This window comes from Pseudophryne corroboree, chromosome 7 (assembly GCF_028390025.1).
Source record: "Pseudophryne corroboree isolate aPseCor3 chromosome 7, aPseCor3.hap2, whole genome shotgun sequence".
NCBI classification, from domain to species: domain Eukaryota; kingdom Metazoa; phylum Chordata; class Amphibia; order Anura; family Myobatrachidae; genus Pseudophryne; species Pseudophryne corroboree.
The window spans coordinates 53,541,066-53,566,358 of NC_086450.1; positions in this window are offsets into that span (position 1 = coordinate 53,541,066).

Here is a 25,293-nt window from a genome sequence, read left to right on the forward strand (position 1 = left end):
GATACTGGCATATAATTCCACACATTAAAAAATGGAGAACAAAAATGTGGAGGTTAAAGGGAAAGATCAAGATCCACTTCCACCTCGTGCTGAAGCTGCTGCCACTAGTCATGGCCGAGACGATGAAATGCCATCAACGTCGTCTGCCAAGACCGATGCCCAATGTCATAGTAGAGAGCATGTAAAATCCAAAACACAAAAGTTCAGTAAAATGACCCAAAAATCAAAATTAAAAGCGTCTGAGGAGAAGCGTAAACTTGCCAATATGCCATTTACGACACGGAGTGGCAAGGAACGGCTGAGGCCCTGGCCTATGTTCATGGCTAGTGGTTCAGCTTCAAATGAGGATGGAAGCACTCATCCTCTCGCTAGAAAAAAGAAAAGACTTAAGCTGGCAAAAGCACAGCAAAGAACTGTGCGTTCTTCAAAATCACAAATCCCCAAGGAGAGTCCAATTGTGACGGTTGCGATGCCTGACCTTCCCGACACTGGACGGGAAGAGCTTGCGCCTTCCACCATTTGCACGCCCCCTGCAAGTGCTGGAAGGAGCACCCGCAGTCCAGTTCCTGATAGTCAAATTGAAGATGTCACTGTTGAAGTACACCAGGATGAGGATATGGGTGTTGTTGGCTCTGGGGAGGAAATTGACAAGGAGGATTCTGATGGTGAGGTGGTTTGTTTAAGTCAGGCACCCGGGGAGACACCTGTTGTCCGTGGGAGGAATATGGCCCTTGACATGCCTGGTCAAAATACAAAAAAAATCAGCTCTTCAGTGTGGAATTATTTCAACACAAATGCGGACAACAGGTGTCAAGCCGTGTGTTGCCTTTGTCAACCTGTAATAAGTAGGGGTAAGGACGTTAACCACCTCGGAACATCATCCCTTATACGTCACCTGCAGCGCATTCATCATAAGTCAGTGACAAGTTCAAAAACTTTGGGTGACAGCGGAAGCAGTCCACTGACCACTAAATCCCTTCCTCTTGTAACCAAGCTCCTGCAAACCACACCACCAACTCCCTCAGTGTCAATTTCCTCCTTACCCAGGAAAGCCAATAGTCCTGCAGGCCATGTCACTGTCAAGTCTGACGAGTCCTCTCCTGCCTGGGATTCCTCCGATGCATCCTTGAGTGTAACGCCTACTGCTGCTGGCGCTGCTGTTGTTGCTGCTGGGAGTCGATCATCATCCCAGAGGGGAAGTTGGAAGACCACTTGTACTACTTCCAGTAAGCAATTGACTGTCCAACAGTCCTTTGCGAGGAAGATGAAATATCACAGCAGTCATCCTGCTGCAAAGCGGATAACTGAGGCCTTGGCAGCCTGGGCGGTGAGAAACGTGGTTCCGGTATCCATTTAATTCAGAGCCAACTAGAGACTTGATTGAGGTACTGTGTCCCCGGTACCAAATACCATCTAGGTTCCATTTCTCTAGGCAGGCGATACCGAAAATGTACACAGACCTCAGAAAAAGACTCACCAGTGTCCTAAAAAATGCAGTTGTACCCAATGTCCACTTAAACACGGACATGTGGACAAGTGGAGCAGGGCAGACTCAGGACTATATGACTGTGACAGCCCACTGGGTAGATGTATTGCCTCCCGCTGCAAGAACAGCAGCGGCGGAACCAGTAGCAGCATCTCGCAAACGCCAACTCGTTCCTAGGCAGGCTACGCTTTGTATCACCGCTTTCCAGAATACGCACACAGCTGAAAACCTCTTACGGCAACTGAGGAAGATCATCGCAGAATGGCTTACCCCAATTGGACTCTCCTGGGGATTTGTGACATCGGACAACGCCAGCAATATTGTGCGTGCATTACATCTGGGCAAATTCCAGCACGTCCCATGTTTTGCACATACCTTGAATTTGGTGGTGCAGAATTATTTAAAAAACGACAGGGGCGTGCAAGAGATGCTATCGGTGGCCCGAAGAATTGCGGGCCACTTTCGGCGTTCAGGCACCACGTACAGAAGACTGGAGCACCACCAAAAATACCTGAACCTGCCCTGCCATCATCTGAAGCAAGAGGTGGTAACGAGGTGGAATTCAACCCTCTATATGCTTCAGAGGATGGAGGAGCAGCAAAAGGCCATTCAAGCCTATACATCTGGCCACGATATAGGCAAAGGAGGTGGAATGCACCTGTCTCAAGCGCAGTGGAGAATGATTTCAACGTTGTGCAAGGTTCTGCAACCCTTTGAACTTGCCACACGTGAAGTCAGTTCAGACACTGCCAGACTGAGTCAGGTCATTCCCCTCATCAGGCTTTTGCAGAAGAAGCTGGAGACATTGAAGGAGGAGCTAAAACAGAGCGATTCCGCTAGGCATGTGGGACTTGTGGATGGAGCCCTTCATTCGCTTAACCAGGATTCACGGGTGGTCAATCTGTTGAAATCAGAGCACTACATTTTGGCCACCGTGCTCGATCCTAGATTTAAAACCTACGTTGTATCTCTCTTTCCGGCAGACACAAGTCTGCAGGGGTTCAAAGACTTGCTGGTGAGAAAATTGTCAAGTCAAGCGGAACGTGACCCGTCAACAGCTCCTACTTCACATTCTCCCGCAACTGGGGGTGCGAGGAAAAGGCTAAGAATTCCGAGCCCACCCGCTGGCGGTGATGCAGGGCAGTCTGGAGCGAGTGCTGACATCTGGTCCGGACTGAAGGACCTGCCAATGATTACTGACATGTCGTCTACTGTCACTGCATATGATTCTCTCACCATTGAAAGAATGGTGGAGGATTATATGAGTGACCGCATCCAAGTAGGCACGTCAGACAGTCCGTACGTATACTGGCAGGAAAAAGAGGCAATTTGGAGGCCCTTGCAGAAACTGGCTTTATTCTACCTAAGTTGCCCTCCCTCCAGTGTGTACTCCAAAAGAGTGTTTAGTGCAGCCGCTCACCTTGTCAGCAATCGGCGTACGAGGTTACTTCCAGAAAATGTGGAGAAGATGATGTTCATTAAAATGAATTATAATCAATTCCTCCGTGGAGACATTCACCAGCAGCAATTGCCTCCAGAAAGTACACGGGGACCTGAGATGGTGGAATCCAGTGGGGACGAATTAATAATCTGTGAGGAGGGGGATGTACACAGTGAAAGGGGTGATGAATCGGACGATGATGATGAGGTGGACATCTTGCCTCTGTAGAGCCAGTTTGTGCAAGGAGAGATTGATTGCTTCTTTTTTGGTGGGGGCCCAAACCAACCAGTCATTTCAGTCACAGTCGTGTGGCATACCCTGTCGCTGAAATGATGGGTTCGTTAAAGTGTGCATGTCCTGTTTATACAACATAAGGGTGGGTGGGAGGGCCCAAGGACAATTCCATCTTGCACCTCTTTTTTCTTTCATTTTTCTTTGCATCATGTGCTGTTTGGGGAGTATTTTTTTGAAGGGCCATCCTGCCTGACACTGCAGTGTCACTCCTAGATGGGCCAGGTGTTTGTGTCGGCCACTAGGGTCGCTTAGCTTAGTCACACAGCTACCTCATTGCGCCTCTTTTTTTCTTTGCATCATGTGCTGTTTGGGGACTATTTTTTTCAAGTGCCATCCTGTCTGACACTGCAGTGCCACTCCTAGATGGGCCAGGTGTTTGTGTCGGCCACTTGGGTTGCTGAGCTTAGTCACACAGCTACCTCATTGCGCCTCTTTTTTTCTTTGCATCATGTGCTGTTTGGGGACTATTTTTTTCAAGTGCCATCCTGTCTGACACTGCAGTGCCACTCCTAGATGGGCCAGGTGTTTGTGTCGGCCACTAGGGTCGCTTAGCTTAGTCACACAGCTACCTCATTGCGCCTCTTTTTTTCTTTGCATCATGTGCTGTTTGGGGACTATTTTTTTCAAGTGCCATCCTGTCTGACACTGCAGTGCCACTCCTAGATGGGCCAGGTGTTTGTGTCGGCCACTAGGGTCGCTTAGCTTAGTCACACAGCTACCTCATTGCGCCTCTTTTTTTCTTTGCATCATGTGCTGTTTGGGGACTATTTTTTTCAAGTGCCATCCTGTCTGACACTGCAGTGCCACTCCTAGATGGGCCAGGTGTTTGTGTCGGCCACTAGGGTCGCTTAGCTTAGTCACACAGCTACCTCATTGCGCCTCTTTTTTTCTTTGCATCATGTGCTGTTTGGGGACTATTTTTTTCAAGTGCCATCCTGTCTAACACTGCAGTGCCACTCCTAGATGGGCCAGGTGTTTGTGTCGGCCACTTGGGTCGCTGAGCTTTGTCACACAGCTACCTCATTGCGCCTCTTTTTTTCTTTGCATCATGTGCTGTTTGGGGACTATTTTTTTCAAGTGCCATCCTGTCTGACACTGCAGTGCCACTCCTAGATGGGCCAGGTGTTTGTGTCGGCCACTAGGGTCGCTTAGCTTAGTCACACAGCTACCTCATTGCGCCTCTTTTTTTCTTTGCATCATGTGCTGTTTGGGGACTATTTTTTTCAAGTGCCATCCTGTCTGACACTGCAGTGCCACTCCTAGATGGGCCAGGTGTTTGTGTCGGCCACTTGGGTCGCTGAGCTTAGTCACACAGCTACCTCATTGCGCCTCTTTTTTTCTTTGCATCATGTGCTGTTTGGGGACTATTTTTTTCAAGTGCCATCCTGTCTGACACTGCAGTGCCACTCCTAGATGGGCCAGGTGTTTGTGTCGGCCACTTGGGTCGCTGAGCTTAGTCAAACAGCCACCTTGGTGCGCCTCTTTTTTTCTTTGCATCATGTGCTGTTTGGGGACTATTTTTTAAATCGGCCATCCTGTCTGACACTGCAGTGCCACTCCTAGATGGGCCAGGTGTTTGTGTCGGCCACTAGGGTCGCTTAGCTTAGTCACACAGCTACCTCATTGCGCCTCTTTTTTTCTTTGCATTATGTGCTGTTTGGGGACTATTTTTTTCAAGTGCCATCCTGTCTGACACTGCAGTGCCACTCCTAGATGGGCCAGGTGTTTGTGTCGGCCACTTGGGTCGCTGAGCTTAGTCACACAGCTACCTCATTGCGCCTCTTTTTTTCTTTGCATCATGTGCTGTTTGGGGACTATTTTTTTCAAGTGCCATCCTGTCTGACACTGCAGTGCCACTCCTAGATGGGCCAGGTGTTTGTGTCGGCCACTTGGGTCGCTGAGCTTAGTCAAACAGCTACCTTGGTGCGCCTCTTTTTTTCTTTGCATCATGTGCTGTTTGGGGACTATTTTTTAAATCGGCCATCCTGTCTGACACTGCAGTGCCACTCCTAGATGGGCCAGGTGTTTGTGTCGGCCACTTGGGTCGCTGAGCTTAGTCACACAGCTACCTCATTGCGCCTCTTTTTTTCTTTGCATCATGTGCTGTTTGGGGACTATTTTTTTCAAGTGCCATCCTGTCTGACACTGCAGTGCCACTCCTAGATGGGCCAGGCGTTTGTGTCGGCCACTAGGGTCGCTTAGCTTAGTCACACAGCTACCTCATTGCTCCTCTTTTTTTCTTTGCATCATGTGCTGTTTGGGGACTATTTTTTTTAAGTGCCATTCTGTCTGACACTGCAATGCCACTCCTAGATGGGCCAGGTGTTTGTGTCGGCCACTAGGGTCGCTTAGCTTAGTCACACAGCTACCTCATTGCGCCTCTTTTTTTCTTTGCATCATGTGCTGTTTGGGGACTATTTTTTTCAAGTGCCATCCTGCCTGACACTGCAGTGCCACTCCTAGATGGGCTAGGTGTTTGTGTCGGCCACTTGTGTCGCTTAGCTTAGCTATCCAGCGACCTCGGTGCAAATTTTAGGACTAAAAACAATATTGTGAGGTGTGAGGTGTTCAGAATAGACTGAAAATGAGTGGAAATTATGGTTATTTTGGTTAATAATACTATGGGATCAAAATGACCACCAAATTCTATGATTTAAGCTGTTTTTTAGTGTTTTTTAAAAAAAAAAACCCGAATCCAAAACACACCCGAATCCAACAAAAAATTTCCGGTGAGGTTTTGCCAAAACGCGTCCGAACCCAAAACACGGCCGCGGAACCGAACCCAAAACCAAAACACAAAACCCGAAAAATTTCCGGTGCACATCACTAATCAGCACACACATTTATTGTCAAAATTAAAATTGTATTAAAGAAAACCATAACGACTCAACTAAAATATGTCACAGCAATGTGTTTAATATTAAGACTTTCCTCCATTACGTGATTCAATCATCCAGTTTAAGCAGCAGGCTCTTACCAGATACGTGGAAGGAGTCCTTATCAGTCCTTTAAGCAAATGAAATTTCAGGCTGAAGTGGTAGTTCACTAGGGGGGTCATTCTGACCTGATCGCACTCTAGCTATTTTTTGCAGTGCTGCGATCAGGTCAAAACTCAGCAAAACTGTGCATGCGTATGCACCGCAATGCGCAGGCGTGTCATACAGGTACAAAGCGGATGGTGCTGGGTGATGGATTTAATGAAGAATCCATTCGCACACCCAACCGCAAGTAGATTGACAGGGAGAAGGCGTTTGTGGGTGTCAACTGACCGTTTTCAAGGAGTGGTTGGAAAAACGCAGGCGTGTCCAACCGTTTGCAGGGCGGGTGTCTGACGTCAATTCCGGGACCGGACAGGCTGAAGTGATCGCAGCGGCTGAGTAAGTGCAGACCTATTCAGAAACTGCACAAACTTTTTTGTACTGCTCGGCTGCACAAGCGTTCGCACACTTGCAAAGCGAAATACACTCCCCCATAGGCGGCGACTATCTGATCGCAGCGCTGCAAAAAATAGCTAGCGAGCGATCAACTCGGAATGACCCCCTTGGACTCCAAAAGCTGCAAGTGTATGGAACAATGGAGATGAAAACTCAGTCGATAGGATTGTTAGCTCAGTCCAAGTTGTATAATTCCGGTGTAGGATGTGACTGAAGACAGGTAGCTTGGCGCGTTTCTCCGGGCAATGTCACCAAGCTTCATCAGATAAATGTGTGTGCCCATTTTTATATCTTATTCGTCCATTTTTTTAATTTATTTATTCACAGTATATACAAATCCTGGTACTATTCATTAGAACTGGAATGCTCATTACATTTGTAGAAAATACGGATATTATGATTATAATATACAGAGGTGAGGTTGCCATTTTGGGCCATCTGATCCATGGACTATTCATGGCTCTTTTTTTCAGCTTCTCACTCCTGGACCAGCAAGAGAGTGTTTGAAAGAGGAGTGTGCTACTGCATTGACTCCAGTCTTCCTCTTTACCAGGGAGGCAACCTGCCCTATCCCAAAATGGCCACCAAGACCTGTAAGAGAATCACAGTGCTTAGCTCCAGAGAAACCATACATTTACCTGCAATCAACAACGATTCCTGTTTTCCTGAATCTCTACCTGTTTGCAGCATAAACTTGCCAGCTGGTGAGCTGTATGAAACCCTACTGCGCTCAAGCTATGTTCCATCACCAGTGTACATATAACAGTGAGTACAGCTGTACCTGCAATCTATCAATAGTTATCCACATTGGAATATATATAGAACAGTTCATGTCAACATACTCATACCCTGGTATGAGCCACAAATAACTGCTTAGCTACTTGTATGTAAGTGTGAGAACCACTCATATGCAGGCAGAACAAACAAGGTTATTATTATTCAATACCTGCTTGTAAGGTCAAAATTTTGTTGTGCTAACCTTCCCCTTCTGTAGCCTAATCATAACCTCCTCTCCCACAGCCTAATCCTACCCCCCACTCCGATAGTCTAACCCTAACCTCCCCTCCCATAGCCTAACCATAACCTCCTCTCCCGCAGTCTAATCCTAACCTCCCCTCCCATAGTCTACTCTAATCCTAATTCCCTCCCATAGCCTAACCATAACCTCCTCTCCTGCAGCCTAATCCTAACATTCCCTCCCATAGTCTAACCCTAACCTCCCCTCCCGTAGCCTAATCCTAACCTCCTCTCCCGCAGCCTACTCATAACCTCAACTCCCATAGTCTAACCCTAACATCCCCTCCCGTAGCCTAACCGTAACCTCCTCTCCTGCAGCCTAATCCTAACCTCCCCTCCCATATGTTATGATTCCAGTACTTCTGACCAGAGGAGATCTTATGACAAAGGCCAGAGTACTGGAAGGGAATGCTGGTTACGGGAGCAGGAAAGCCTAGTAACCCCTGGCGCCCTAACTCCGTTGTCTCGCCCGTGTTATCAGAAATCCCCTGCGAGACTATGGTTGCTTGAGCCCATGGCAGCCGCGTTTGAAGGGCGGATTATGTCTGCCCAACTCCGATGCCCCCTCAGGTCTTAATGGGAGACAAAGGGAAATCCGAGACAGGGTGATAACAAGGGGCCCTCTGACTAAACAACCAGGCCAGGGGCTACAAGCTAACTAAACTTAAACCAGAAGTATGTGCGGACAAACCGCCAGGGAAAAGGACAACCAAAATCCACTAATCCGTTACTCCTACCCAGCACCGCTGGATACCAGAGTGGATTTGTGGGAGCGGAATCCTCCGCAAAAGCTCCGAGACTCAATATAACAAATAATAAATAGTAAGCGGTCAAGCCGCAACACACGGCTACGCCGCGACTCACGAACACCACAGGATGTTAAAGGTGCTCGGTCAGGACTCCAGGAACAGATGACAACTTCCGAGTACTGGACCACTGAGGACAGGAACGACCGGAAAGAGCAGGACTGGAAACACTCTCTGCAACAGATACAGCAAACAGGAAGCTATTACCGGCGTCTGTGAGAAGTCCTGAGAGTGCCTTTAAATGGAAGCCCTCCAATCAGGTGCCAGACAGGGCTAATTACAAACATGCCGTGCAGCTGCCATACTGCACGGCCGGGAAACAAGTGTGGTAATTAACTTTGGACCCAGCAACGGGGAACGCGGTCCGACAGTGGCGTCCCCGTTGCTAGGGTCTGTGCGGCTCCGTGCGCCCGGCGTCTAGCGTTGCCAGGGAGCCGGCGGCTGCCCGCGTACGGCATCCCTGGTTGCTAGGCGCCGGGCCGCACTGACGAGCGGACCCTCGGCGCCTAACAGTACCCCCCCCTTGAGGAGGGGTCAAGGAACCCCTAAAGCCAGGTTTCCGAGGAAATTCTCGAAAAAATGCCCTCTTGAGCCTCGGGGCATGGAGATCCTTATCCAGGACCCAAGACCTTTCTTCTGGACCATAACCTCTCCAGTGTACCAGAAAATAAAGCCGACCCCGGGACAACTTGGAATCAAGAACCTTCTCCACCAAGAACTCCTGATGACCCTGTACATCTACTGGTGATTTCCCCTGAGAAATCTTTCGAGGAAATCTACTGGAAGAAACGTATGGTTTCAACAAGGAGCAATGGAACGTATTTCCGATCCGGAGAGCTCTTGGTAAACGTAACCGGAAAGCAACTGGATTGATTTTTTTAATAATATGAAATGGTCCAATAAATTTGGGACCCAATCTGGCTGAGGTTTGTCGAATTTTAATGTTGCGAGTCGACAACCATACCCTATCTCCTACCTTAAAAGTGCAAGGCCGCCGGAGCCTGTCAGAAATTTTTTTCTCCCGAAATGCCGCTTTTCTGAGAGCAAGGTGCACTTTTCTCCAAATGAGTCTGAGATGAGAGGTTAAGGTTATCGAGGAGACAGAGGAATGTTGAAAAAAGGAATTAGCTCTGGGGTGAAAACCAAAAACTGTAAAGAATGGAGACACATTGGTGGAGGAATGACAGGAATTGTTGTAAGCAAACTCCGCCAAAGGAAGAAACTCAGACCAATCATTTTGGAGTTTGGCTGAGTACAAACGCAAATACTGTTTTAATGATTGATTAACTCGCTCAGTCTGCCCGTTGGATTGGGGATGGTAGCCAGACGTCAAAGACAATTTCATCTTTAATGAGGCACAAAAAGACTTCCAAAATTGTGCAATGAATTGTGGACCCCGATCAGAAACAATATCAGTAGGTAACCCATGGAGTCTGAAAACATGACGGAGGAACAAAACTGCCAATCCCTGGGCAGATGGCAGTCGGGGAAGAGCAATGAAATGGGCCATCTTGCTAAAACGGTCCACTACTACCCATATGACTCGGCATCCGGCTGACAGAGGGAGGTCTACCACAAAATCCATGGAAATATGAGACCATGGCCTGAGAGGAACATTCAAGGGCATAAGTTGCCCGATAGGCAAGGAACGGGGATCTTTATGCTGTGCACAGACCTGACAAGAAAAAACAAACTCCTTAATGTCTTTAGAAAGACCAGGCCACCATACTGAGCGGGAGACTAATTCCAAAGTCTTAGAGATCCCCGGATGCCCGGCAATTTTGCTATCATGAAACTCAGTCAAAACAGTTGCTCTCAAAAACTCAGGGACATAAAGACGACCAGCAGGAGTATTTCCAGGAGCTTGATGTTGAAGCTGCTTTAACTGGGTAAATAAATCTTGTGTGAGGCCTGCCCGAATGACTGAAGACGGAAGTATGGGAGTAACAGGACTGTTATCATGAACTGGAAGAAAACTGCGTGATAGGGCATCCGCCTTGGTATTCTTGGAACCTGGCCTGAAGGTGATAATGAACTTGAAACGAGTAAAAAATAAAGCCCAACGAGCCTGCCGGGCATTCAGCCGTTTAGCTGATTCGATGTACTGAAGATTTTTGTGATCAGTCAAAACTGAAATGGTATGTGTTGCTCCCTCAAGCCAATGCCTCCACTCCTCGAAAGCCCATTTAATAGCCAGTAATTCCCGGTTACCAACATCGTAGTTGGATTCAGCAGATGAGAATTTCCTGGACATAAAGGCACAAGGATGTAATTCTAGAGAGTCCGGATCCTTCTGAGACAGGATAGCCCCTACTCCAACCTCCGAGGCATCAACCTCAACAATGAAAGGCAATTCTGGGTTGGGATGTCTGAGGACTGGGGCTGAGACGAAGGCTTGTTTCAAGGCCTGAAAAGATAACTCAGCTTCACGAGACCAACTGGTTGGATCCGCTCCCTTCTTAGTAAGTGCCACAATGGGAGCAACCAGGTCGGAAAAAGAATGAATAAATCTTCTATAATAATTCGCAAACCCTAAAAAGCGCTGAATTGCTTTTAAGTTGGTGGGTTGCGCCCAACTAAGGATGGCTTGGAGCTTCTTTGGTTCCATACAGAATCCCCGAGGGGAAATAATGTACCCCAAAAAGGATACCTCCATGACATGAAACTCACACTTCTCCAGCTTGGCATATAGGTGATTTTCACGTAATTTTTGAAGAACCTGACGCACCTGGGTAACATGTTGTTCAATAGAGTCAGAATAGATCAAGATATCGTCTAAGTAAACGACCACGAATCTTCCAAGAAAATCACGGAGCACGTCGTTAATGAGATCCTGGAAAACTGCAGGAGCGTTAGACAGGCCGAATGGCATAACCAGATACTCGTAGTGACCCGACTGAGTACTGAATGCCGTTTTCCACTCATCTCCTGACTTGATTCGGATGAGGTTATATGCTCCTCTCAGGTCAATCTTAGAAAAAATCACAGCCGAACGTAGCTGATCAAAGAGGACAGAAATCAGCGGCAAAGGGTAAGTATTTTTTACTGAGATCTTATTCAAGGCTCTAAAGTCAATGCAAGGTCTGAGTGATCCATCTTTCTTCTCCACAAAGAAGAAGCCTGCACTTAACGGGGATTTAGATGGCCTGATAAATCCTTTCCCTAGGCTCTCTTTAACATACTCATTCATGGCCACAGTTTCTGGTCCGGACAATGCATATAACCTTCCCTTTGGCAATGTGGCACCAGGAATTAGCTCAATAGCACAATCATAAGGCCGATGGGGAGGCAGAATGTCTGCATTGCCCTTGGAAAATACATCAACAAAATCCTGGTATTCCACAGGAATGGGTTCGGGAATGGCAGCAGCTATTCTGATGGGAAACGTAATACATTCCTTATTACAGATGGTACCCCATTGTGAGATCTCCCCCGACTGCCAATCAATGATGGGATTATGAAAGGCCAGCCAAGGGTGACCCAGAACCACTGGAACTGCAGGGCAATGGGTAAGGAAAAATTCAATCTTTTCGGAATGAAGAGCTCCTACCGAAAGTAGAACAGGGGGTGTACAGAGGGAAATAACCCCATTGGACAAGGGACTCCCATCTAAACCATGCATGGTGATACGCCTACCCAAGGTTAACTGAGGAATACCTAAGGCCTTGGCCCACGTTAAGTCCATAAAGTTCCCTGCAGCTCCACTGTCAACAAAAGCCGACACCGAAGAACAGAGGCTGCCAAAGGAAACTTTAGCTGGGACTAACAGGGAATTATTCGAGGAGATAAGCTGCAGACCAAAGTGAACCCCCTCACAATTCACTTGGTCGAGGCGTTTCCCGACTTGTTCGGACAATTACGGGCAAAATGTCCCTTACCCCCACAGTACAAACAAAGACCAGCATTTTGCCTTCTGGTTCTTTCTTCAGGAGACAGCTTGGAGAGACCCATCTGCATGGGCTCCTCTAAGTCCACAGGAATGGAAAAAACACAAGGAGAAGACCCGACAGGTGCTCCTTTTTCAGCCCTCCGCTCTCTGAGACGACGATCAATCTTAATAGAAAGCTCCATGAGTTTATCGAGAGTCTCAGGAGCGGGATACTGAAGGAGACTGTCTTTTATAGACTCAGATAAGCCGAGGCGAAACTGACTGCGCAGGGCGGGGTCATTCCAGCCACAGTCGTTCGACCAACGGCGAAACTCCGTACAATAAATCTCTGCGGGATTCCTACCCTGTCTGAGAGCACGCAACTGACTCTCGGCGGATGCCTCTCTATCAGGGTCATCATACAAAAGCCCTAAAGACCCCAGAAAGGCGTCTACAGACAATAATGCCGGATCCTCTGTTCTTAAACCAAAAGCCCAGGTCTGGGGATCCCCCTGAAGTAAAGAAATAATAATTCCGACCCGCTGAGATTCCGTACCTGAGGAGATTGGTCTTAAGCGAAAATAAAGTTTACAAGACTCTTTAAAATTAAAAAACTGCTTCCTATCACCAGAAAAACGGTCAGGCAAATGCATTTTCGGTTCAGGGACAACCCTCGGGGAAGTCCGTAAAAGATCTTCCTGCGACTTCACCCGAAGGGAAAGATCCTGAACCATCTGAGTAAGTTCTTGAATCTGGCTAACTAGAAGCTGGCCAGGATTTGGCCCTAAACCAGTGGGATTCATGAGGCCGACAAATCTTCCAAACTGAAATAAGGGAAAAAATCAAACCTTGTTTAATTTTAAGTTTTGGTGTGGCCGGTAATAATGTTATGATTCCAGTACTTCTGACCAGAGGAGATCTTATGACAAAGGCCAGAGTACTGGAAGGGAATGCTGGTTACGGGAGCAGGAAAGCCTAGTAACCCCTGGCGCCCTAACTCCGTTGTCTCGCCCGTGTTATCAGAAATCCCCTGCGAGACTATGGTTGCTTGAGCCCATGGCAGCCGCGTTTGAAGGGCGGATTATGTCTGCCCAACTCCGATGCCCCCTCAGGTCTTAATGGGAGACAAAGGGAAATCCGAGACAGGGTGATAACAAGGGGCCCTCTGACTAAACAACCAGGCCAGGGGCTACAAGCTAACTAAACTTAAACCAGAAGTATGTGCGGACAAACCGCCAGGGAAAAGGACAACCAAAATCCACTAATCCGTTACTCCTACCCAGCACCGCTGGATACCAGAGTGGATTTGTGGGAGCGGAATCCTCCGCAAAAGCTCAGAGACTCAATATAACAAATAATAAATAGTAAGCGGTCAAGCCGCAACACACGGCTACGCCGCGACTCACGAACACCACAGGATGTTAAAGGTGCTCGGTCAGGACTCCAGGAACAGATGACAACTTCCGAGTACTGGACCACTGAGGACAGGAACGACCGGAAAGAGCAGGACTGGAAACACTCTCTGCAACAGATACAGCAAACAGGAAGCTATTACCGGCGTCTGTGAGAAGTCCTGAGAGTGCCTTTAAATGGAAGCCCTCCAATCAGGTGCCAGACAGGGCTAATTACAAACATGCCGTGCAGCTGCCATACTGCACGGCCGGGAAACAAGTGTGGTAATTAACTTTGGACCCAGCAACGGGGAACGCGGTCCGACAGTGGCGTCCCCGTTGCTAGGGTCTGTGCGGCTCCGTGCGCCCGGCGTCTAGCGTTGCCAGGGAGCCGGCGGCTGTCCGCGTACGGCGTCCCTGGTTGCTAGGCGCCGGGCCGCACTGACGAGCGGACCCTCGGCGCCTAACACCATAGTCTAACCCTAACCTCCCCTCCCATAGCCTAACCATAACCTCCTCTCCCACAGTCTAATCCTAACCTCCCCTCCCATAGTCTAATCCTTATTCCCTCCCATAGCCTAACCATAACCTCCTCTCCTGCAGCCTAATCCTAACATTCCCTCCCATAGTCTAACCCTAACCTCCCCTCCCGTAGCCTAATCATAACCTCCTCTCCCGCAGCCTAATCATAACCTCCTCTCCCATAGTCTAACCCTAACATCCCCTCCCGTAGCATAACCGTAACCTCCTCTCCTGCAGCCTAATCCTAACCTCCCCTCCCATAGTCTAACCCTAACCTCCCCTCCCGTAGCCTAATCTTAACCTCCTCTCCCAAAGTTTAATCCTAACCTCCCCTACTGTAGCCTAACCATAATCTCCTCTCCCACAGTCTACTCCTAACCTCCCCTCCCATAGTCTAATCCTAATTCCCTCCCGTAGCCTAACCATAACCTCCTCTTCTGCAGCCTAATCCTAACCTCCCCTCCCGTAGCCTAACCATAACCTCCTCTCCCACAGCCTAATCATAACCTCCTCTCCCATAGTCTAACCCTAACATCCCCTCTCATAGCCTAACCATAACCTCCTCTCCTGCAGCCTAATCTTAACCTCCCCTCCCGCAGTCTAACCCTAACCTTCCCTCCTACACCCTAACCATAACCTTCTCTCCTGCAGCCTAATCCTAACCTTCCCTCCCATAGTCTAATCCTAACCTCCCCTATCATAGCCTGTGCCTAACTTCCTCTCCTGCAGCCTAATCCTAACTTTCCCTATTGTAGCCTGTCCCAGACTTCCTTTCCTGCAGCCTAATCCTAACCTCCCATATCAAAGCCTGTCCCTAACTTCCTCTCCTGCAGCCTAATCCTAACCTCCCCTATCATAGCCTATGATGACTAGATTGCTTAGAAGTTAAGCACGGATCTCTCCATGTGCATGCCCCACAGCAATAGCGATGCGCGGCCCCTCGCATTGTTATCGCCGGTGCTATATTGGCCTGCATGCAGGCACAATCTAGCATGTAGCTCATTTCACCGCTGGGTGAAATGAGCGCCCCCCCCACCCCCCATCTGCCTCCCCCTTGCTCAGCACACATCGCACTGAGTGCTGAGCGGGGGGAGAGATGTGTGCTGAGTGGTCTGTGCTAGATCACTCAGCACACATCTTCCCTGTGTGTATGGGGCTTTACCCTCCCATCCCATAGCCTGACCCTAGCCATCCCCTCCCCTCCTACAGCCTAACACTAACCTCCCCTCCCACAACCTAACCTCCCCTCCCACAGTCTGACCCTAACCCTCCCATCCCACAGCCTGACCCTGGCCATCCCCTCCTCTCCTACAGCCTAAAACTAACCTCCCCTCCCACAACTTAACCTCCCCTCCCACAGCCTCACCCTAACCCTCCCATCCCACAGCCTGACTCTAGCCATCCCCTGCCCTCCTACAGCCTAACACTAACCTCCCCTCCCACAACTTAACCTCCCCTCCCACAGACTGACCCTAACCCTCCCATCCCACAGCCTGACTCTAGCCATCCCCTCCTCTCCTACAGCCTAATTCTCACCTCCTCTCCTGCAACCTAACCTCCCCTTCCACAGCCTGACTCTAACCCTCCCATCCCACAACCTGATCCTAGTCATCCCCTCCCACAGCCTGACCCTAACCCTCTCATCCCACAGCCTGACCCTGGCCATCCCCTCCTCTCCTACAGCCTAACATTAACCTCCCCTCCCACAACTTAACCTCCCCTCCCACAGCCTGACCCTAACCCTCCCATCCCACAGCCTGACTCTAGCCATCCCCTCCCCTCCTACAGCCTAACACTAACCTCCCCTCCCACATCTTAACCTCCCCTCCCACAGACTGACCCTAACCCTCCCATCCCACAGCCTGAGTCTAGCCATCCCCTCCCCTCCTACAGCCTAACACTAACCTCCCCTCCCACAACCTAACCTCCCCTCCCACAGCCTGACTCTAACCCTCCCATCCCACAGCCTGATCCTAGCCATCCCCTCCCCTCCTACAGCCTAATTCTCACCTCCTCTCCCGCAACCTAACCTCCCCTCCCACAGCCTGACTCTAACCCTCCCATCCCACAACCTGATCCTAGTCATCCCCTCCCACAGCCTGACCCTAACCCTCCCATACCACAGCCTGATCCTAGTCATCCCCTCCCACAGCCTAACCCTAGCCCTCCCATCCCACAGCCTGATCCTAGTCATCCCCTCCCCTCCTACAGCCTAACCCTCACCTCCCCTCCCACAACTTAACCTCCCCTCTCACAGCCTGACCCTAACCCTCCCATCCCACAGCCTGATCCTAGCCATCCCCTCCCCTCCTACAGCCTAACACTAACCTCCCCTCCCACAACCTAACCTCCCCTCCCACAGCCTGACTCTAACCCTCCCATCCCACAGCCTGATCCTAGCCATCCCCTCCCCTCCTACAGCCTAACCCTCGCCTCCCCTCCCCTCCCACAGCCTGACCCTAACCTTCTCTCCCGCAGCCCATCCCTTATCTACCCTCCGCTGCCAGTCCATGTAGAATGCCAGTATATTTCAGATGTCACATTGTGAACATGTCGACATTCCGCACTTGCTGACTTGGTCAATGTCGAAATTCTAACAGCATTGACATCATAGCTGTGAACATTGTGATGTCAACGCTATGAATGTTGACATTGTAAATGGCGACATTTTGGCTACACCTCCTCATAACCAGAGTTTCTCCATATATTGAAACTGATTTTATTTTAATTGAAGGGATGTAGTCTGTACAATCCGAAAAACGTAATGCAATGTCTGACCAAACTTTCTGTATATCCTCTGAGTCGTAAAGTCTGGGCTTTGGGTAATTCAAACAATGATATGGAACATTAATTGGTGTTTATTTACTTTTTTAGCATAGTGTTTAGAAAACTGCTAGCCTGGAGGCTTTTTCCTTCAGATGTTTTCTTTAAAGATAAAGAAAGTTTGTGTTACGGAAGATAGTTTTTTCCTCTGCCTCCAGCGCTTGTGTTACCGGATCCAAAACTGAGATCTTGAGAGAGAGCTGGTCCAGAGACCAGAAAATCTGACCAAGAACCAGACTTCTCGTCCACACACAAATTATGTGATAACTGGCAATTTCCAGTTTTCTGCTGACGTTATAGAACATTAATTAACATATTGATGAATTGAATATATAAGAAATACATTCTTCTAAAAATACGTTCGGGTTTAGTTTTTTTTATTTGGATTTAAAGTCCATTTTTGAAAAAAATTTTTTTTAGAGAACTGCACTCTGTTTCTCAGGTCAATCAATATTGATTCACCAAGGTTACAAATGTTACAAAACAATACAAAAAGGAAATGTGCAAACAGATAGCATTCAGGAGAGTTAAAGGGAAGTACACAAGCAGCGGTAAAACACAGATCAGGGCTGAAGGAATTTGCGGAAAGAAATAAAGAATGATCAGGGATAATATGAAAGTGCAATAAGAATTCTGGGTATTGACATTATCTATAATGGGCGTAGGTGTCGGAACAGGGGGGCAAGGGGATGGCTCGTCCCTCCTCCAAATATTTGAGAGGGATAAGTCAATGTACTGGGTCGCAGGGCGCACTGCAGCCACAACTAGGGTTACAATAAACAGTGTCAGGATGGAATAATACCCTTTCCGGGTGCTCCAGCTCTTCTCCCCCTTCATCGTCTACCTCCAGAGCCTTCCTCAGCCCCTACAGTTGGTGGCTATTTACTGTGGTCTGTCCCCTTCTCTGTGTCCAGCCCTGCACCCTTTTCACCTTCCACTTCATATATTCCTTCCCTCTTCCTGTCAGCTTCCCCATAGTCCCCAACCCTCTCATGACACCCCTCCCCTAATAGATGGACAAAAATATATATATCTTTGGTCAAATATATATATATCTCCTATATATTTGTGTAAATCTGTGACTCTGTGCCCGTAACGCTGGGTGGAGTCACAGCGGTGGGCGGAGTCAGCAAGTCTCTGCGCCTGCTGCCTGTCCATCTCTCTCTCTCCCCTCCCCCCACCCATCAGCAGCTCTGATTCCCCGGACGCGGCGCCGGCCCAACAACAACGGCTGATGCCGCCCCCGGCATACACATTAGGAGGGACGGGTGGCGCAGGAGAAGGCTCTCATAGCCCTCCCTGCGCCGTGTACACAGACCCGCCGCCTCCTCCGCACAAATCCCGCTGTCAGCTCTCCTGCTGTGACAGGAGGCGAGTGCTGCAGTGATGTCATCTCCTGCAGCACTCTCCTCCTGTCACACAGCCGGCACACACTCTCCAGTCTCCGGGGGCTGCCAGCATTTACAGGCAAGCTGGAAACACCCCCGGAGCGAGAGAGAACAGACCCGCGAGGCCACGCACCTTTCACAGCAGGCCACGCCCCCTTTTCGGCTGCGGGGGGGGGGGGGGAGATGTGTGTAACAGTAATGCTGAAATGCTGACCCAGTGACGCCTCTGGACACTGTACTGTTTACCAGCCTGCAGCAGCCGCCCCCAGCCCCAACGGTGAGTCCCTCCGGCCATCCTACCCACTGTTTCTATGTCTGCTCGCCACTTTACACAAGTCTCCTCTTCTGGTGCCCTCCCCCTCCACTACTTTCCCCCCTCTCTTCATCAGCTTCCTCACTGGGGACCCTCCCTGCCGACCAGCGTCTCTATATCCCCTCCCTACCACCCCGCGTCTCTCTATCCCCTCCCTACCGCCCCGCGTCTCTCTATCCCCTCCCTACCGCCCCGCGTCTCTCTATCCCCTCCCTACCGCCCCGCGTCTCTATATCCCCTCCCTACCGCCCCGCGTCTCTCTATCCCCTCCCTACCGCCTCGTGTCTCTCTATCCCCTCCCTACCGCCCCGCGTCTCTATATCCCCTCCCAGCCGCCCCGCGTCTCTCTATCCCCTCCCTACCGCCCCGCGTCTCTCTATCCCCTCCCTACCGCCCCGCGTCTCTATATCCCCTCCCAGCCGCCCCGCGTCTCTCTATCCCCTCCCTACCGCCCCGCGTCTCTATATCCCCTCCCAGCCGCCCCGCGTCTCTCTATCCCCTCCCTGCCGCCCCGCGTCTCTATATCCCCTCCCTACCGCCCCGCCTCTCTCTATCCCCTCCTCCCTATGCCTCTGTATCCCCTCCCTACCTCCCGCGTCTCAGTATCCCCTCCCTACCGCTCTGCGTCTCTGTATCACCTCCCTACCGCCCCGTGTCTCTGTATCCCCTCCTACCGCCCCGCGTCTCTGTATCCCCTCCCTACCGCCCCGCGTCTCTCTATCCCCTCCCAGCCGCCCCGCCTCTCTGTATCCCCTCCCTATCGCCCCGGGTCTCTCTATCCCCTCCCTACCGCCCCGCGTCTCTCTATCCCCTCCCTGCCGACCCGCGTCTCTCTATCCCCTCCATACCGCCCCGCGTCTTTCTATCCCCTCCCTACCGCCCCGCATCTCTATATATCCCCTCCCTACCGCCCTGCGTCTCTCTATCCCCTCCCTACGGCCCTGCGTCTCTCTATCCCCTCCCTGCCGCCCCGCGTATCTATATCCCCTCCCAACCGCCCCGCGTCTCTCTATCCCCTCCCTGCCGCCCCGCGTCTCTATATCCCCTCCCTACCGCCCCGCCTCTCTCTATCCCCTCCTCCCTATGCCTCTGTATCCCCTCCCTACCGCCCGCGTCTCAGTATCCCCTCCCTACCGCTCTGCGTCTCTGTATCACCTCCCTACCGCCCCGTGTCTCTGTATCCCCTCCTACCGCCCCGCGTCTCTGTATCCCCTCCCTACCGCCCCGCGTCTCTCTATCCCCTCCCAGCCGCCCCGCCTCTCTGTATCCCCTCCCTATCGCCCCGGGTCTCTCTATCCCCTCCCTACCGCCCCGCGTCTCTCTATCCCCTCCCTGCCGACCCGCGTCTCTCTATCCCCTCCATACCGCCCCGCGTCTTTCTATCCCCTCCCTACCGCCCCGCATCTCTATATATCCCCTCCCTACCGCCCTGCGTCTCTCTATCCCCTCCCTACGGCCCTGCGTCTCTCTATCCCCTCCCTGCCGCCCTGCGTCTCTCTATCCCCTCCCTACCGCCCCCCTTCTATCTATCCCCTCCCTACCGGCCCGCGTCTCTCTATCCCCTCTATCCACTCATACAAATATTGAACCGCAGCAAGGCGTGCAGGGGTTAATGGGGGCGTAGCCCCTTTCGACGGTGTGAAGAGCGCCCGTAGGGCGCGATGAAGCACCTAGTATCTCCTATATATTTGTGTAAATCTGTGACTCTGTGCCCGTAACGCTGGGTGGAGTCACAGCGGTGGGCGGAGTCAGCAAGTCTCTGCTCCTGCTGCCTGTCCATCTCTCTCTCTCCCCTCCCCCCACCCATCAGCAGCTCTGATTCCTCGGCCGCGGCGCCGGCCCAACAACAACGGCTGATGCCGCCCCCGGCATACACATTAGGAGGGACGGGTGGCGCAGGAGAAGGCTCTCATAGCCCTCCCTGCGCCGTGTACACAGACCCGCCGCCTCCTCCGCACAAATGCCGCTGTCAGCTCTCCTGCTGTGACAGGAGGCGAGTGCTGCAGTGACGTCATCTCCTGCAGCACTCTCCTCCTGTCACACAGCCGGCACACACTCTCCAGTCTCCGGGGGCTGCCAGCATCTACAGGCAAGCTGGAAACACCCCCGGAGCGAGAGAGAACAGACCCGCGAGGCCACGCCCCTTTCACAGCAGGCAACGCCCCCTTTTCGGCCGCGGGGGGGGGAGAGATGTGTGTAACAGTAATGCTGAAATGCTGACCCAGTGACGCCTCTGGACACTGTACTGTTTACCAGCCTGCAGCAGCCGCCCCCAGCCCCAACGGTGAGTCCCTCCGGCCATCCTACCCACTGTTTCTATGTCTGCTCGCCACTTTACACAAGTCTCCTCTTCTGGTGCCCTCCCCCTCCACTACTTTCCCCCCTCTCTTCATCAGCTTCCTCACTGGGGACCCTCCCTGCCGACCCGCGTCTCTATATCCCCTCCCTACCACCCCGCGTCTCTCTATCCCCTCCCTACCGCCCCGCGTCTCTCTATCCCCTCCCTACCGCCCCGCGTCTCTATATCCCCTCCCTACCGCCCCGCGTCTCTCTATCCCCTCCCTACCGCCTCGCGTCTCTCTATCCCCTCCCTACCGCCCCGCGTCTCTATATCCCCTCCCAGCCGCCCCGCGTCTCTCTATCCCCTCCCTACCGCCCCGCGTCTCTCTATCCCCTCCATACCGCCCCGCGTCTCTATATCCCCTCTCAGCCGCCCCGCGTCTCTCTATCCCCTCCCTACCGCCCCGCTTCTCTATATCCCCACCCAGCCGCCCCGCGTCTCTCTATCCCCTCCCTACCGCCCCGCGTCTCTATATCCCCTACCTACCGCCCCCCCTCTCTCTATCCCCTCCTCCTTATGCCTCTGTATCCCCTCCCTACTGCCCGCGTCTCAGTATCCCCTCCCTACCGCTCTGCGTCTCTGTATCACCTCCCTACCGCCCCGTGTCTCTGTATCCCCTCCTACCGCCCTGCGTCTCTGTATCCCCTCCCTACCGCCCCGCGTCTCTCTATCCCCTCCCAGCCGCCCCGCCTCTCTGTATCCCCTCCCTATCGCCCCGGGTCTCTCTATCCCCTCCCTACCGCCCCGCGTCTCTCTATCCCCTCCCTGCCGACCCGCGTCTCTCTATCCCCTCCATACCGCCCCGCGTCTTTCTATCCCCTCCCTACCGCCCTGCGTCTCTATATATCCCCTCCCTACCGCCCTGCGTCTCTCTATCCCCTCCCTATGGCCCTGTGTCTCTCTATCCCCTCCCTGCCGCCCTGCGTCTCTCTATCCCCTCCCTACCGCCCCCCTTCTATCTATCCCCTCCCTACTGGCCCGCGTCTCTCTATCCCCCCTATCCACTCATACAAATATTGAACCGCAGCAAGGCGTGCAGGGGTTAAGGGGGCGTAGCCCCTTTCGACGGTGTGAAGAGCGCCCGTAGGGCGCGATGAAGCACCTAGTATATATATATAAAACACAATAGTTATACCTGTAATGTGCTCAAAACCTATATATTTTATCCTTTAGTATAATCGACTTACAATTTAATTTTATGGACGCTTCCTTCAAAATGTCCTTTGCCAGCAAGGACTACAAGATAGATACAAACAAATAACAGGGTAGCACCCACTTGATATTACCAATAGGAAATACTCTAGATTTACTTGATGTTCATATGTCTTATACAATGATAAGAATGATTAAACATATTGAGTACACCTTACAAGTTTCAATACAGAATTTGATTAAAAAGTACAATAAAATTATAGTGTCATATTCATTTTGGACAAAGAGTGCTTAGGTTCATTGTGCTTCATGTTAGCACAAAGTTTTCACCTGTTCAATCCACCCTCAAGAATATAGCATCCACCAACACGTTTCATCACATATGACTTCTTCAGGGGTGTTTTTAATTCTTTGTAGGTCAAATGTTAATAGAATTGCCTTTAAAGAAATGCATATTCAACTTGATTTTCTCCTTTAGGTAGACCTTAAGGCAGAGGTTCCCAAACTGTGTGCCGTGGCTCCCTGGGGTGCCTCTGGACACTTGCAGGGGTGCCCTGGGTTGGTGGTCCAGGACCAATTCAAATTATTCATGGTCAATATAATAGGCAAAACCAGTGCTGGTGGCTGCCAGTCATAAAATATGTGGCCAAACAGAAGCAAATCTTGTCCCTCACCACACAACTGACCCTGAGGATGACATATAAACGCGATCTACTTAATGTAATATTTCTTTCTACAGTTCTCAATAAGAAATTTTTGGCCTAGGGGTGCCGTGAAAAAAATTCTGATATTCTAGGGCGCCGTGATTCAAAAAAGTTTGGAAACCACTGCCATAAGGGATAGACTTATAGATCAGTAACGTTGATTCTTAATTCCCATGTCAGGATCAGTTTGTCTGGTCTGTATTTTGCTAGACTCTCAGTCCAAATTGGATAGAAAAGTCTCTCTTACAACCAAGTAACACACTGGTCCAGTCGTGATTCACTACTGGGTCTGTGTGTTGCTTGTTTGTAATAGAGACTCTCCTATCCAATTTGGACTGAGAGTCTAGCACAGTGGTTCTCAAACTCGGTCCTCAGGACCCCACACAGTGCATGTTTTGCAGGTAACCCAGCAGGTGCACAGGTGTATTAATTACTCACTGACACATTTTAAAAGGTCCACAGGTGGAGCTAATTATGTCACTTGTGATTCTGTGAGGAGACCTCCAAAACATGCATCGTGTGGGGTCCTGAGGACCGAGTTTGAGAACCTGTGATCTAGCAAAATACAGACCAGACAAACTAATCCTGGCATGGGAATTAAGGACTATACTTGTACTGTATAAGGTCCTAACGACGAAATGTTGACTTGGATTAACACAGATTTTTTGCATCTATATGTCTCCTGTGGGGATGTAGTCATGTGACTGACCGCTGGTCACGTTACCTCCCCTTACATCCCGCATCCTCACAATCCCGATGGTCGGCATGCAGACCAACAGGGACTATACTCACTCGTGGGTGTCCACGACACCCATAGACTGGGAATAAAAACCGTCGTCACCGAACCCGCAAGGGGCTTGTTGCGCTCGCCCCCCCCATCGGAATATTAACCGCCAGTCACGCAATCCACACCCATCCTGAGTGCTGTGTCCTTTTGGAAGGTGTGTGTGTGTATATATATATATATATATATATATATATATAAGTCAATTGGTGCGGCACTCACGGCGACTTTCCAATAAATACACTGTAGACAGCAAAGTTCAGCAACGTTTCAATGCTTTACGCATTTTCCTCAGGCTTACCAACATTACATAAAAGAACACTCACCTAAATAGCTGTAACACCACCGTGCATGGCGCCATGACTCCGGAACCGGGATTGAAGCCCGCCCAGTGACGCTGACGTCGGTGTGGCCAACATCATCATTGTGCTCCCATCACCATAACAACATGTCAACTTACATGGAGATCTATATACAATAAGATTGCATTATGCTAAAGGCATATATCATTTACATGAATATCTGATATAACATTTTCATGTAAAAACAAATGTTTATACTAAGAAAACTTTTCAAACAAGTATGTTGTTACTAAACTACCTTTCGATACATACAGCTCTATGGAATATCTTACTGAACTGCGAGTATAATGATTATGTATCCTATGTGGTTAAAAAGCAGTTTAGCCCTAATTGCTCATTTAGACCTCGCGGAGATACTGTGTCCAATCGCTGTATCCATTGTGTCTCAAGTCTCAACAATTTGAGACCTCTATTACCCCCTCTAAGGGACAGTTGGACCTGGTCTATCATCCGATATTTGAGGGATGTAAGGGGATGCCGAGCAGAGGCAAAGTGTCTAGCCACCGGCTGATCACTTTTGCCGGTGGCTATGGCTGCTTTTATAGCAGACCTGTGGGCTGTCATACGTTCCTTAAACGTTCTCTCAGTTTTACCTATGTATGACAGCCCACAGGGGCAAATTAATTGGTAAACAACATATTTGGAATTACACATAAGTCGGTATCTGATGTGGTATGTCTTACCAGTGTGTGGGTGTTGAAACGTGCTGCCAGATATTAAATACTGGCAGGTGGTACAGGTACATTTGTAACAACCCTTTCTAACTCCATACAACGATGTCTGCTGCACTGGATTATAAACATCTGATTTAACCAGAATGTCACGCAGATTTTTTGCACGTTTATAACTGGGCATTAGTCTAGTTTGTTGTAACTGAAGTTCTGGATCCGACTGAATCAAATGCCAGTGTTTTTTAACAGACCCTACAATTGAACGACTAGCTGAATTAAAGCTATTAACCCATGGCAAAACACTTCGCTGATTACTTTCAGTTTGTGCATGTAACAAATGGTGCGATCAAGGCCCATAGCCTTAGTTTTAGCCTGATCTAGCAACCTTGGACTATATCCTCGATCCAAGAATTTGTTATACATTGCGTCTATCTGATTGGCAGCCAATTCAGGATCTGATGTAATCCTTATAATTCGCAGGAACTGAGAGTAAGGC